General features: G+C 40.5%; 1 long non-coding RNA gene across 1 annotated transcript; it reads left to right on the top strand.

Annotated features, from left to right (window-relative positions):
- The first annotated feature begins 741 nt into the window (after positions 1-741).
- Positions 742-7,812, top strand: LOC126505308 (uncharacterized). Its single transcript, XR_007592858.1, has 3 exons — positions 742-804; positions 6,110-6,166; positions 7,194-7,812. It is a non-coding gene; the product is annotated as an uncharacterized lncRNA (long non-coding RNA).
- The last annotated feature ends 7,387 nt before the right edge of the window (positions 7,813-15,199 follow it).

Below are 15,199 nucleotides of genomic sequence, written 5' to 3'. Positions count from 1 at the left end.
AGCTCAGATTTCTGTTAGAAAAGTACTTTTAGAAAGCAGTGGGATCTTATCTTTCATTTTCTCTAGATCAACCTTGCAGCCTTTTGAAGTATTTACAGTTTTAATACACAACCATAAATGCCCCTAAACGAGGAATATCATACCTTTCGATTACCGTTATTACTTTATTGCTCATCACAGCCGTAAATTAGCAACGTCCTCCGGCATTGCCAAGAGAGCCCTGAATTAGGTTACAGCATGAACACACAAGAACCCATTAAAGCTTTGCTGCTTCTTAAAAGTCTTTACAGTTTCCCAGCGTGCCCCATAAGTGTTTCAATTAGGGAACTACCTTCCTGCTCGGTAATAGCTCTCCCGTTTGAGATAAGCTTGCATATCGAGAAAGAAAAGCAAGATTAAAGGAAAAAAATTGGAATACGAAACATTAAAAATGAAATTGCTATGAAAGGGGAAGAGGGGATTTAAGTGATGCATATTAAAGTCATTTAAATTGCATAACTCTATTGGATGCAGGCTGAGGCAAGCACACATGTATCTCTCTCAGGAGGTAGCTAAGCTGCTTGGGTTGGCATCATATGGTGTACTCCAAAAAATAGTCTAGTACCATCTTTAATGCGATTAATGAAGTTCTTGGTCACATGTCCAGTTATTAGTTTTAATTTTGCATATTTATGAGGTTCAGTCTAGGTATTTGAAGTAGATATAAAATATATGAAAAATAATTCCTACTCCTTTGAACCTAATTCTTTTTTAACGTCTATCTTTTTATTGTCAGGGGCGGTGTGCCACAGTCCATGCATGGAGGTAAGAGGTCAATTTCCTTGAGTCAGTTCTCTCCTCAAACCATGTGAATCCTGGGAATAGAACTCAGGCCGTTGTTCTTGGGGGCAAGCACCTTCTGAAATACTTTATCATCACACTTCTTTTAATTTTTAAAATCCCATTTTACTAATGCATTGTTGTGCATCTGCATTAGATGCCAGATATTATTTTAAGACAAGCATAACTGTAGAGTGACCAAATCAGGATGACTGATATTTCTTTTCCCTCATCATTTTTTGATATATGAAGCCCTGAAACTCTGCGCTCTTTATTTCAAAAACATGTTATAAGTAATATGCCATAAACACTGTATTTATTACTTCTATCTGGCCATGCTTGTGTACCTACTATCTGACTTCCTCCTGTTTCCACTTTTCATACTCCTTCCTCATCTCTGTAATCATTTCTAAGTTCAGTCCACTTTTTAAGCAACCTGTAATGAGAGAGACAGTGCAGTAGTTTGTATCCTGTATCCAACTCATTTCACTCTACAGAATGCCCCTGTAAATAACAGGGGGCTGTACTTTTGTGGATGAATAATATCCCACAATGTGTTTATGGTTTCCTCGTTGGTTCATCTGTAGGTGTCAGGTTGGTTCCATATCTTAGATGTTTTACTGATCAATGCAGGATGCACATGCCTCTGTGATGCAGGTGTCTTTCTCTCCACGTCGATACCCAGCAGCAGGACAGTGGATTGTGCTGTAGATCTAGTCTCAGTGCTTTGCAGAATACCCACCCTCCCAAGCCTCCATACTAATTGTTCTAACTCCCATGGATGTTCCCTCTGCCGACATGTTTATGTTTCTGTTGACAAATCTTCTGAGGTGACTGATATCTTGGGCTGGAGATCTCTGTTGGTGATAATGCTCAGCATTGTTCCATGAAAGTTTGTTCCATTTGAATTTCTTCTTGTAAGAAGCCTCTATTTAGATGATAGATGATAGATAGATAGATAGATAGATAGATAGATAGATAGACAGACAGATAGATCAAAAATATATAATTTCTAATGGTTTTCTTTTTTGAGGCAGAGATCTTCCTGCCTTGGCTTCTGGAGTGCTAAAATTTAGAAACTGTAGGCTTGAGCTCCTTCTGTGTTTTAATGTTAACTCCTGGTCAGATGAATGGTTTGCAACGTCTCTCCCTTCTGCAAATTTTCCATTTTCTTCACTTTGTCCATTATTTCCTATTCTGTGCAGAAGCTTCTTGGTCCACTATATAATCCAATTTGTCTTTTTCTTTAGATGTCTCCTGGCCCACTCTCTTTTGTCCTTGAAGGTTTATTTTATTTTTATTTATGTTTAGTGTGTGTGTCTGTGTGGGTGCATGTCACGTGTGTACAGATGCCCAGAGAGGTCAGAGGAGGATGACAGGCCCCTAGAACTGGAGTTAGGTGATTGTGAATATCAAAGTGTGAGTGCTGGAAACTAAATTGGATCTCTGTAAAAACAAGTGTCTTTGACTACTGAGCCATCTCTCCAGTTCACACCCTAGTCCTTTTGGTTTCTTATTCCCAGAATTACTGCTTATGTCCATATCTTAAAGTATTTTGCATAAATTTTTAAATTGTCTGTTTCAGACCTAACTGTTGGAGTCACAGTTAGGTATTTGTTCTAGTTTGACTGGAGCCCATAGTATTATTTCTGACTCTGTGCTGTGTGCCTTTGGTCTATATGATTGTTTTTAAGCCATGATATCTTGATTTGTATATTTAAAAAAATATATAACCAACAAGAAAGTGAAGATAATAATGATGATGGTGAAAAAGCATTGGGTGCAAATAGCACATGAACTTTAAGATTGGAAAACAGGCATGCTGTAGTAGAACAAACTTATATGACACCAGCAGAGCTATATCTCTGTGTAGCACTACTGGTAGTCTCTGTGGATAGCTGTCCATTTCAGTTCTAGAATTTCTACAGCAACACTGATTGAATAAATTGATACTGCGTCTCCACTGATCAGAATGATCAGCATGTTTGAGATTTCAGTTCCCCTCCCCCCCAGGTACATTCCTAAGGTCAATGCAGTCTTAATCAAAATTGGTAACATGCATTTTTCCTCTAGAAATTAAAACAATAAGAGTGTCTAAATTATATGGAAATGTATTAAATCCAAATTAGCAGAGTAATTTTCAAAAGGACCAAAATAGCTTTTAAAATAATTTAGAAAAACTTAATTTTAATGTTAACGAAAGTGAGAACAATTGGTTTTGGCTTGGCACAAACATTCATCGATAGAATAAGCAACCAACTAAATAGACATATGCACATTTGGTCAACTAGTTTTCAACAAAGCTGCCAAATCAATGGAAAAAAGATTATCTCCTCCATACATGGTGCTCCAGTGACTGAACAGCCAGACACAAATGAACTTAAGCAGTGTCTACTGTGCTATGCAGGAAGGGATCTAAAATAGCTGACTAACTGAGTTTGAAAACTCAAAATATCTATCTCTTAGAAGACATAACAAGAAAACCTTCAAAGCTTCATGATCCTATGTTCAGCACATGTTTATATATAAAACTAAAACATAAGGTTTAAAGAAAAATTTAGTGAATTGGAATTCATCGTAAGTTTGAATATTCTTGAAATTATTTTTACTAAAATTAAAATGCAAATGTCAATTTTGGAAAACTATTTCTCATACATGTTACTGAAACAAGAGCCACATCTAGGACTGTCTTAGTTAGGGTTTTTATTGCTGTGAAGAGACACATGACCACAGCAACTCTTATAAAGGAAAACATTTAACTGAGGTGGTGGCTTAAAGTTTCAGAGTCTCAGTCCTTTATCATCAAGGTGAGGAGCATAGCAGCATGCAGGCAGATGTGGTGCATGGGGAGTAGCTGAGAACCCACACAAGCAATAGGAAGTCAACTGAGGCTTTGGGCAGTGTCTTGAGCATAGAAAACCTCAAAGCCTGCCTCCACAGTGACACACTTCCTCCAACAAGGCCATACCCACTCCAACAAAGCCACACCTCCTCATAGTGCCATTCCCTATGAAATTATGGAGGTCAATTACATTCAAACTACCACCAAGACATAACAAGAACTCTTAACAAGTCAGGGATTAGGAGACATCAAGCAACTGAAGATCCCTCTGAAAGTCTGAACTGATCTTCCGATGTAGGTCAGTGAATGGCAGAGACACTCAGTACAACCTCTCCTTGGGGAGAGTTAGTTTGAGCATAACATGTCTGTACACTATGTTTATAATACCTAGATGGAAAAGGTGAATCACACCACTTTTTTCTGTGTACTGGGAGGAAGTAGAACATTCCTTACATGGAATGGCACATTGAACAATTCTAACACCTGAAATACAGTTCTATTGTCTCGCCAGTGGTTAAACATTTCATACAAGGCTGTAAATATATGACTGCTTAGGAAAATAATTCACTAAAAGTTACAAATATCATAAAGTTCAACAGTTCTGCTCTTTGATATGTACCCAAGGTGATTAAAATAAACAGCAAACAAAACCTTGCCAGTGACGCTATCCATAAGAGCCTAAACTGGGAACAATCTAACATGTCTCATTTGCATACACACACAATGGAATATGACTGGGCAAGAAGGACAAATAGGCGCAAAAGTATCAAAAAGATAACAACCATGGTGCTATCTGAAAGACTGAGCTAAACTATATATGTTACATGATTCCTTTCATATAAAGCTCTAGAAAAACAGAGAATGTCAAGATATTCAAAAGCTCATATGCTTGATAGATTAAAAACTGTTAAGTTCTTTGTAAGTTTTATAGAGAATAACCACAAAATTATCAATATCAGTGTCTTAGTTAGAGTTTCTACTGCTATGAAGAGACATCATGACCACAGCATACCTTATAATAAGACCACAACTCTTATAAAGGCAAAACATTTAATGGGAGTTTTAATGAGACATGTTTTTGGAGACACTGGTCTGGAGAAGTAGTTGAATATTCTACATCTTGACTTGCAGGCAACAGGATGTGAGCTGAGACATTGGACATGGCTTGAGCATATATGTGACCTCAAAGCCCACTCCCACAGTGACACACTTTCTCCAACAAGACCATACCTACTCCCACAAAGCCACACCTCCTAATAAATCAAAAATAAATAAATAAAACTTTAATTGTTGGCTAAACAGGGTTTATCAGCTAACATAACAAGAAACTCAATCAATGTAACTAACCATATTAACAAATGTGACAAGAAAATATGTCTCTGAGTAGATTCAGAACAAAAACTTTTGATCCAGTTCAATATCCATTTGTGATAACAACTTAAAACAAACTGAGAATAGAAAGAAACTTTTTTCAATCCATTTAAACACATCTGGGAGATACATGAGTCTAATGTCATTCTTAATGATAAAGCATTAAATCTCTTTCTACAATCACAGAACACAGGAGAATATATCATTTTCAATAGCCCAAGAAAATCACGAACTAGGAAAAAAACAAACAATCTTCACAGAAATATATAAATAAATATTCACTGTAGACTTGAAGCAGTGGTGAGAAATTTAAAAACAAATAAATTGAGAGATACACCATATTTGAGAGACTCAATTTTGTGGTCTATTCTCCCCATGTTTATCTGTAGATTTAACACAAGCTGGATAAAAAACAGCAGGTTATTTTGAGGAAATTGACAAACTGTTTCCATAATTTATATGGAAAGTTAAAGTTACTTGAAAAAAGTTCAAAACAATCACAAACAATAAGACCAAAGGTGTGGGACTCAACTACCTGAGTTCCAGTAAACATAGTGAGTGGGGGTTGAGGGTAGGGACAGAAAGGCCGACACTATGGATAGGGCAATCTCAGACGGTCCACGATAAAACCACACAGATAGTCAGTCGGTTTGAAATCACCCCATGATTTCAGTGGAGGAAGCAAAGACATAAACTAGGAAGTCATAGTTAAGTTTATTGTTTCTTTCTTTTTTTGCTTTTTTGAGACAGGGTTTCTCCATAGCTTTTGGTTCCTGTTGCTCTTGTAGACCAGGCTGACCTCGAACTCCTGCCTCTGCCTTCCTAGTGCTGGGATTAAAGGCGTGTGCCACCACCGCCCAGTCAAGTTTATTGTTTCTTTGTTGTCATTTACAGACCACAGTTAATGCTTCTTAACTGTCTCACAGTAACAATGTGTCTGTTACATACTTCCGCTTTCAATCCCACAGCCCATACTCCTACAGCAACACATTTAAAACCTACAGAAGCTTCCTGTGCAGGTATGCAGGCACAGCATAGATAAGGAACAAAAAAAATGATTCTTCTCTCTTTATAAAGGAGAAAAGGCAGCAAGAAGAAAACACAGCCTACCTGGCACCACAAGGTGCTATTATGGTGAGCGGATATATGGTGAGATATGGGAGAGAGACAGAATGGTTCACATGCTATGAAGAGAGAGAGAGAGAGCTGAAAACGTAAAAGTGGTGAGGGGTGGGCTGCTTGCTACCAGGTGCCCTGGTGATGCCCCAGACTCCGATGCTGCCAATGCTCTTATCTGGGTCCATGGCCCTGCTACACAGTCTATGTTGATGTCCCTGGATCCTGACTGCACCAAAGGCTAAGAGGATAGGGCTGCACAGAATTGTCCTGCCCCCTCATTGGATACAACACTAGGGAGAATGGTCCTGCCCCTCACTAGCTGCAGCGCTCAGGAGCATGGGTCCTATACCTCACTGGGCCAGCACAATAGAGCTGACCCTGCTGGCAGGAATAAAGGCAAGCTGGCCATTAAGGTGGGAGTGTGGGCGGGCTGATCTAATCCTCATCTGCTATGTGATGGTGCAAAAGAGGGAAAGATGCCCTCCCTCTCTCACACCTTTCCATCGAGTCGAGCAGGAGTGCTGACCTAGCCCCTCACCAGATGCAGCACTTGGGACAGCTTGCCCTGCGCCTCACCTGGGCAGTTCAGTGGAACTGGCCACCTATCTGCACAGGGGCGTGGGTAAGGCAGCCTCGAGAATGTGAGGTGAGAGAGATCTTGTCTCACCCCACATCTGTTCTAAGATGGCATGGACGAGGCAGTGTTCTTTCTAACAAGTGTGAGTTAATGAGGAGTTAGGAATGGGTGGTGCACCACATTCTGGGGGTCATGGGAATCAGCTAACCTATGGTAGAGTTAGAATGTGAGAAGGAGCCTTTGGCAAGAGAAATATGCCTCCTTTTTCTAATACATGGCTATAAGAGTATGTTAAATTACTGACGTTCATCAGGGCGTGGTGGCTCCTAACCCCAAGGAGGCTGAGGCAAAAGAATCAGTGTGAGTTTGAGTTCAGGTTGAACCCCAGAGAAACACAAGGATAAAGAAATTTGACATGATGTTTATTTATTTTAAGGTTTATAATTCAGTTCTTTGACATTGTAGGTGACATCTGCTGAGCACAATGAAACCCAGGCCATTGAGTGTTCTCCTTCTGGCAGTCCCACGTCCCAGCTTCCCGGCTTAACAAACGACCCAACGCAGAGGAACTTGAAGCAATGCCATAACTTATTTTGCTCAAGGGAAATATTTATTATTATCATTATCAAATAAAATATCATTTACTTGAGCCAGAACTGGGCAGGAGTAGCTCATGTCTGCCTCACTGAGTATCATCTGGGGGTGCATCAAAGGTGGGTTCGGGGTTCTGCCCAGCTCACTACTGTTGCTGTGGAGAGCAGCCCTTACACAGGGTCACTCCAGAGTCTGGGCTTGCTTAGCACACAATACCCGCACTCCTGGAGCAGCTGGGAAAGAGGAAAGCAGGCAGAAGCTGTGCCATCTTTCCCAACACAGCCAAGGAGTCACACGTCTTTGTCTCCTGCGGGCTGTGGCAGTTTCTTTGCCTTTGCTAGTCTTCCAGCACCCAGGCATGTACTTTATTTTTATAACAAAGCTTTATTGAGATACCGCAAATGTGCCTCCTTGAATGTGTGATTAAATGTTGTTAATATGTTCAAACTGTTAGGCAATGTTTTCACAATCCATTTTAAGAAATTTTCATCAATACAGACTGGAAGCTCAAATTCTTTGCATTCATTATCCATTTTCTTCCTTAAAATCTACCAGTCCTCAAGTACTTCTTTTTGTCTCTGCACTTTCATCTTTTTATAAAACATCCAGAGATGTTTCTAAAACATCTATAAAAACATTTATAAAATAAAATTATATAACATATCCTCTGTGGGTGTATTGTGTGAGGTATCTTTCACTTGGTCTATTTATTTCATAGTTTATCTAGATTATAAATATACCTAAACTTCATCTTTTTTAATGTCAAAACTATTTCCTTGCAGTGTATTGGGAGTTGAATATTAGATGTCTTCTATAGTCTCATTTGTTGAATGAAGGCTAGTGTAGTCAGACTCGTTCTATCCTGCCAGCCAGCCCCCACATAACCACAGGGAGACTTCTTATTAATTATAAAAGCTCACCTATAGCTTAGGCTTGCTACTAACTAGCCCTTATGACTTAAATTAACCCATTTCTTTTCATCTACATCCATTTATATGTGGCTAGTTACCTTTACTCTGAGCTCTCCACACTGCTTCCTTTCCATCTGGCTGGCAACTTGCCATATTTCTGCTCTTCTTCCCAGCATCCTGTGTGCCTGAAAATCCGGCCTAGCTATTGGCTACTTAGCTTTTTATTAAACCAATCAGAATGATACATCTTCACAGTATACAAAAAGATTATTCTACAACAGGTTTGGTTCCAGCTGGTAGTTCTAGTTGGGGGGTGCTGTGGAACCTTTGGGAGGAATCCCTACCTGGAGGAAGGAAGTGACTGGGGAATGCCTTTAAAGAGTGTAACTATTCCCAGGTCAATTCCTCTCTTCTTCTTCTTGTTTACATGAGAAGGGATAATCATCCCCAAAATATGTTCTAGATAATATTCTCCTCCCTGATGATTAGACTCCACTCAGGTGCGTATCTATAATGCAAGCTCACCAACACCTGAAACCTTGAGCCAAAATAATTCTTCCTCAAGCTTTTCTACTTCACTATTTATCGCAGAGATGAGAAGTCTGATGTAGACGCCAAATGTTTAAATTACATATTATTTACCACTCACCAGTCTATGGACATCTGGATAATTTTAACTTTTTGGTCATTATCAATATGTCATTATAAGTATTTGTGAGCAAATATTTTAAGTCAAGGTGTGTTTTTATTTATGTTCCTTATTAGCATCTTTTGTTGCTATAATAAGATACTATGATCAAAGTAACTAATGGAAGGAAGAATGCATTTGGAACTGCTTCAGAGAGAGTGCAATGGCAGGGAAGCATAGAAGCAGGCAGTCTGAGGAGGATGGTGAGCAAGTGTATGTTCAACTGCATGTAAAGTGTGCACGCACGAGCACACACACACACACACACACACACACACACACACACGGCTGAGTAGGAAATGGGTTAAGGCAAGGCTATATAAATTCTCAAAGCCTGCCCTCAGTTAGGTATTTCTTCTAGCAAGTTCCCACCTCCTAAAGGTTCTGCAACTTCTGCAGACAGCACCATCCACCATGTTCCAAGAGTTCGTCATTCACATTATCACATAAACCCTAGAGTAGGGATATGCATGAATATATGCACACATGTAAATTGACACTAGAGGTCAATGCCAAGTATGTTCTACCATTCTCCATCTTGTTTTCGGAGATAGTGTCCCTCACTGAACCCGGAGATCATTAGTTCACCTAGCCTGGCCAATGAGCTCTGGGGTTATCCTGGCTCTGAGTTCCTACCCTATACCTGTCTAGCAGTCTAGCTAGGGATCTAACTCTGGTCCTCATGCTTGTGTGGCTGAATATACCCACTGAGCTATCTCCCCAGCCCAAGAGATAATTTTCTGCTTCCTCTACCTTGGATAGTTATCACTTTCCTCTTGCTTTTTACTATAGATAGTTGGCGTTGAAAGAACACTGGCCTTTAACACTCTGGAAATCTCCTGATTTCCACCGCTCAGTTGATTAGGTAAATTTCTATTTCCTGTGTCAGTGCAGATGGCAGTTCTGCTGAATTTCCTGTCACTTTGTCTCAAGGTCTCCTAGGGCTAGTTAGCCCCAACTCAATGTTTTTCAGGTTTCCCACTTGTGGTCCATTTTGATCCCATGTAAACTACCATGAAAGATATTTTCATCCATGTAGATTTTTGCAGTGTAAGCTTTCTTCTTTAGATACCCAAATTCTTTTTAGTTACTATGGCTACATAACTAACCACTCTGAATATTGTAGACCAGTACACTCCTTGTACTACTCCTGAATCTCCTAATTACAGAAGGCTCAGCGGAGACAACCCATCATCACACCATAGCAAACACAGGTGCTTTGAGAAAGCTGGAGCCACTGAGGTCACATATGTTTGGGCTGATGTTGACCCTCTGATGAAGGCTTCACAGACTTCTCAACTGGAACACATGGAATCACCTCTGCATATGGCCTGGTCATCCCATAATGGGGCTACTAGGCTCCAAGAAAGACAGCATGAGAAGTTAAAAACTAGACTTGGAGAGAGTATGTGGCTGTTCTAGAATATCTTCAGAGATCGTCAGGTACAGCCCTACTACATATTCGCTATGTGACATGGGTACAAGCCTGACCACTGTAAGTGGAAAGGAACCTTGTTGACTCCCTGATGGAGGCTGGCAGTCTCTGGAAAATCAGAACGCATGGGCATATTGCATTATGTGTTCATTATAACTTGCCACAGGAGTTAGGAGGCATTCCTTATAGAAATGATGCGTTGCTGGTGTCCTTCAAAAATAGAGAGCATTTCCTTTGATAAGTAACATAAATGTATTTTCCTTACAAATATTTCAAATAAAATATAAACCACATGCTATACACATTTCAGTGTTCTATTTAGATTAGTCTGAAATCATCTGCCTGGATTTTTATAGGACCTGTGCCTGGTTTCTGTTTCTATATCATTTTTCTCAGCCTCCTTTAAAGAAGGAAGAAAGTGGGCAGGGGCAAATTTTTGAAGCTATCAGAGACACTGGAGGTTTGTCATGTTAAATGAGATTGCTCAGGCACTGCAATTCTTTTTCTACAGAAGCGGGCCTTTTAGCACCTGTTCTTGCTTGCATAGCAGGTTGTATAAGTCAGGCGTTTTGTTACTGTGACAAAATACATGACAAAAACAACTTAATAGGAAGAAGGATTTATTTAAGCTCACTGTTTCGGGGTGTCAGTTCACTCAAGCAAAACATCATAGTGACAAGATCAGGTGGTCGAGCAGGTACTTCCTGAACTCAGGGCAGGTAGGAAGCAAACAGCAACAGAGATGGGCCCAGGCAAGACATGTTCCCAGTAATGACCTTCTTCCATCAAAACCTGGTTTCCCTAAAGTTTCATCTACCTCCCCAAAAGCACCATCAAGGGGAGACCAAGCTTCTGACCCTTTGGGTATTTTATATTCAAACCACAACAGCTTTAAATTTACCTATGGCTCTATGGCAATGATCAGAGGCTCTGTGTCTGCCTGCCTCTGCTTTGATTAGTCCATACTATCAGGACTGGTGGCAGAGACAACATTCTGTTTCCTTAACCAAATCACAGTAGGAAGGAAGTCAGAACACAGTTGCTGGTCATAATTAATCAAGGTGCACTGACCGTGCTCCAGCAAAACCTGTGTTTGATGGCTACATGCAGAGCAGAGAGTAGAAATCAATCTGGTTAATATTATTATGGATTCTGACAAGAGGAGAGGGGGTAGACGTATCCAACTTTGAAATGCTATGCAAACTTGGATATTAGGAAGACAGAACCAGACAGAGCCAACTGGTGATTTTCCTTCTCTGATGCTCCCTAAAAGAGCCAACGGTTCAGCCTGTGGATCAGATCAACAAGGCTGCATGTTGTTTTCATAATGGTAGCATTATTGCTGATGTTGTTATCAGCATTCCTGTAGCCATCCGTGAACGTGAGTGCTGTGACACTGTGAATGTACATCACAGGGGCTAAACCCGAGACAGAGGAGAGAGCAACAGATGGAAGCCACATTCAGGGAAAGGTAAACTGACCTCCAAATGAGAGCATCAGAGGTAGCTTCCAAAGGCTGCTTGTCCCAAGAAAGTGTCTTCCTTCTTGGATCAGCACAATGGCATGGATGATTAAGTGGTGTATTAGTTATTTATGCATTGATGGGACTACAGTATCAGCAGATTATCTGCACCAGTAACAGAGCTGACATGTGAGAAAGAAAAGACTCATTTTGACTCATAGTTTCAGAATGTTCTTTTCACCCAGGTGTGCAAAGTACAGGGTGAGGAGGGTGTGGCAGGGGCTGTTCACATCATGGAAGACGAGGAAGCAGATAGCAAGACAGGAAGTAGGCTGAGATAGCGTACTACATTGTCAATGGATTAGGTTGGTATGATAAATAACCAGACCAGCTCAAGAATACCAGTTATATTTTAATAGTTGAAAAGGGGAAACTCATGCTACAAGAGTGGAAGGTCCGAAATCCAATGGGTCAGGCAGGTTCCATGCAGAGAGAGCATGCACCTGGATCTCCCGGTTTTTCTACCTGGGCTCCAGGTAGCCACGCCCTAACTAGATGTGATTGGTTGATAGTTTCCCCCCATCATCTCCCCCTTTTGTCTAAACAAGATCGATCCAAACCCAATACAACTATATACAATAGGAACAGATAGCAAATATAAAATTATAAACAATAAACAATATTAAGCAAGGAACACATAACAAAAATTTTTCTTAACATTCTATTTCAAGGAGTCTAAATAATGTATTGAAATTAAGCTTGGCTAAATCATAGGGAAGGTAACTACAATTATCTAATCTTCAACTCCATCAAAGATCTGGGAAGAGAAGCAATATTACTTGAATAAACAGGAAGTGCAATTGAGAAACTTCCAAACTGTACAACAAATGACAGAGACAAGTGACTACCTGGGCTCCAGGTAACCACACCCTAACTAGATGTGATTGGTTGATAGTTTCCCCAATCACTACATTAGAGATTTACTTCTACGTCCCACCTCCTAACTGTTCTCTCACCATCTTTCCAGATAGGACCGCTCCTTGGAGAACAACCAATCAGAACATGGGTTCATGTTTCAAGCCAAACAAATGTGTGGGGTAGGACACCAAGCTGGAGGTCAGGTAGGTGTTTCTATTTGTGACTCCATAACTAACTCAGGTATTTGTAGCTGTTAAATGAAGAGGTTGGTTTTCAAGCCCTCTGAGCCAGTCCTCAGCTCCACTGTTTCCTTCAGGTTTTTCCCATAGGGAATGCCTCTAGCTTGACCAAGATAATGTCCAAGGTTCTGAACATCCAGGCTCATGCTATAGCGTGAGTTATGCATCTTCTAATCTTAAAGATTATGATGGATCTCTAGAAACAGGCTCCTTATCAGTCACCCACATGAGAAGACTGATGTCAAAATTATATGAAGCTTATTCACAAACACTCCTCAATAAAGGAGGACTCAATTTCATATGACTAAATTCCTGATAGGCCTGATATGTCTGTGGGACTGATACGCGCCTGCCCCGGAAATGTTATAGAAACATCCTGGAAATGAGCACAGTTGGGACAAGGCTCTGTAAGTCCCCTTCCGTTGAGGCATCTGTGTTCTCTTATTAATCTCCTCTCCAGTTTCACTGACTAGACCTTTTGAGACTACAGTGCATTTGTTGGTCAGTTCTACTTTTTCACCCCTCACTTTTGTTCCTGACTGGCTTTTTGCCTGGAACCATCATCAACCACATTTCAACGTAATGGATTCGTGTGTGTGTGTGTAAAAATGTCCTTCTTATAGTATGTTCTCAAGTTCTCAAAACACAGAATTAATAGATTATAAGTTGATGTGTGCCTTGTGCATAAATAAGTGCATTTATATAAAGATATTTACCCAACTGATATGATTCTGGAGGCTGAGAATCCCCATGTTCTGCCATCTGGAACCTGGAAACCTAGGGAAGCCATGAAGCTTATAACATGGATTTACACATGTGCCTGGAGAATGAGGAATGCTGAGGGCAGGAGAAATTGTCATAGTGCATGTAGTCAGGCAGGATATTAACTCGTCCTTCCTCTGCATCTTCATTCCATTAATGCCTCAGTAGATTGGATAAGACCCACACTGGGAAATGCTGTATGCTTTACCCATTTGAGCAATTCCAACATGGATGCCTCCTGGGCATGCTACTGATAGACTCAACCATTATGCTGTTAGGATGCTATTTTTACATTTTAAATATAATCGTACATATAAAACTTCTTGGAAATGGGATATTGGAAGCATATCTGGACTCTGTTACTCCTGAGTTGCTGGGCTCCACTGAGAACTTCTGGAGTCAGAGGAAACGGGTGCTTTGCAGGTACAGATGAGAGGCTCACGTAGAAGCTGTGACTTACAGACCAGTATGAGCACTTAGGGATGAATGACTTGAAGCTGGAACCACATAGGAAGCTGCGAAGCAGGGACAGCCTGCAGAGCTGGCCCTTTCAGCGGAAATAATGAGCTGCACGGCTGTCATTCTGCAGGATTTGACTTTTTTTTTTCTTTTTGGAAAATGTTAGTTCACCATCACTACTGGAAAAATCTCAGCACTTAACCTGTCTGCTGTAAATTAAGCTGCCATCGAATTCAGAGATGCTGCCGTGCTGGAGTCAAGGGAGTTTTAAAAAGCATGGGCTTCCTCGGCTTCTAATCATTTTTCGTAGTGGGAGCAGAGCCTCCAACCCAGCCCCAGCAATGTTCTTTGTGCTCTCAATTGTCCTTCATTTGAGGAGCTGACTGCCCATTCTGGAGCTACTGGGCCTTTGTCCCTGTCTGATTCTGAACCCTCCACTGCACCATGCTAAGCTGTTAGTGAAGCGCCATGGCTCTCAAAGACGCTGTCCTAGAAAGTCCACTTTGCAAACGTCCCCTAATGCATCGTCTTCCAATTGGTAACTGCCTCACTTGTGACAAATTTACAGCTATATCCTTGTCTGATTTTGAGTAAAACGTTGGAGCATTGGTGAAAGCTTCTGTCTGAACGAACCCTTCAATAGGAACTCCTCAAATATTCATTTACTGAAGGGAATGTTGAAAAGACAGGCAGTTCATTTTTTTTCAGCTTCCCACTGCAGTATCCAAGAACAGAAAACAACAATCAGAACATTAGACACTGATGAGGTTGTTCAGTGATGCCATATCAATTTAAGATTCTTGCATCAATTAATATGATCAGAAATGAAAAGGGGGACATAACCACAGACACAGAGGAAATTCAAAGAATCATTAGATCTTACTACAAAGGCCTATATGGCACAAAACTGGAAAATGTAAAAGAAATGGACACGTTTTTAGATAAATACCATATACCAAAGTTAAACCAGGACCAGGTGAACAACCTAAATAGACCTGTTAGT

This window comes from Alexandromys fortis, unplaced genomic scaffold (genome assembly GCF_014885135.2).
Source record: "Alexandromys fortis isolate MF-2015 unplaced genomic scaffold, M_Fortis_MF-2015_v1.1 scaffold_62, whole genome shotgun sequence".
In the NCBI taxonomy this organism is placed as follows: Eukaryota; Metazoa; Chordata; class Mammalia; order Rodentia; family Cricetidae; genus Alexandromys; species Alexandromys fortis.
This window is presented reverse-complemented; position numbering and strand designations above follow the sequence as displayed.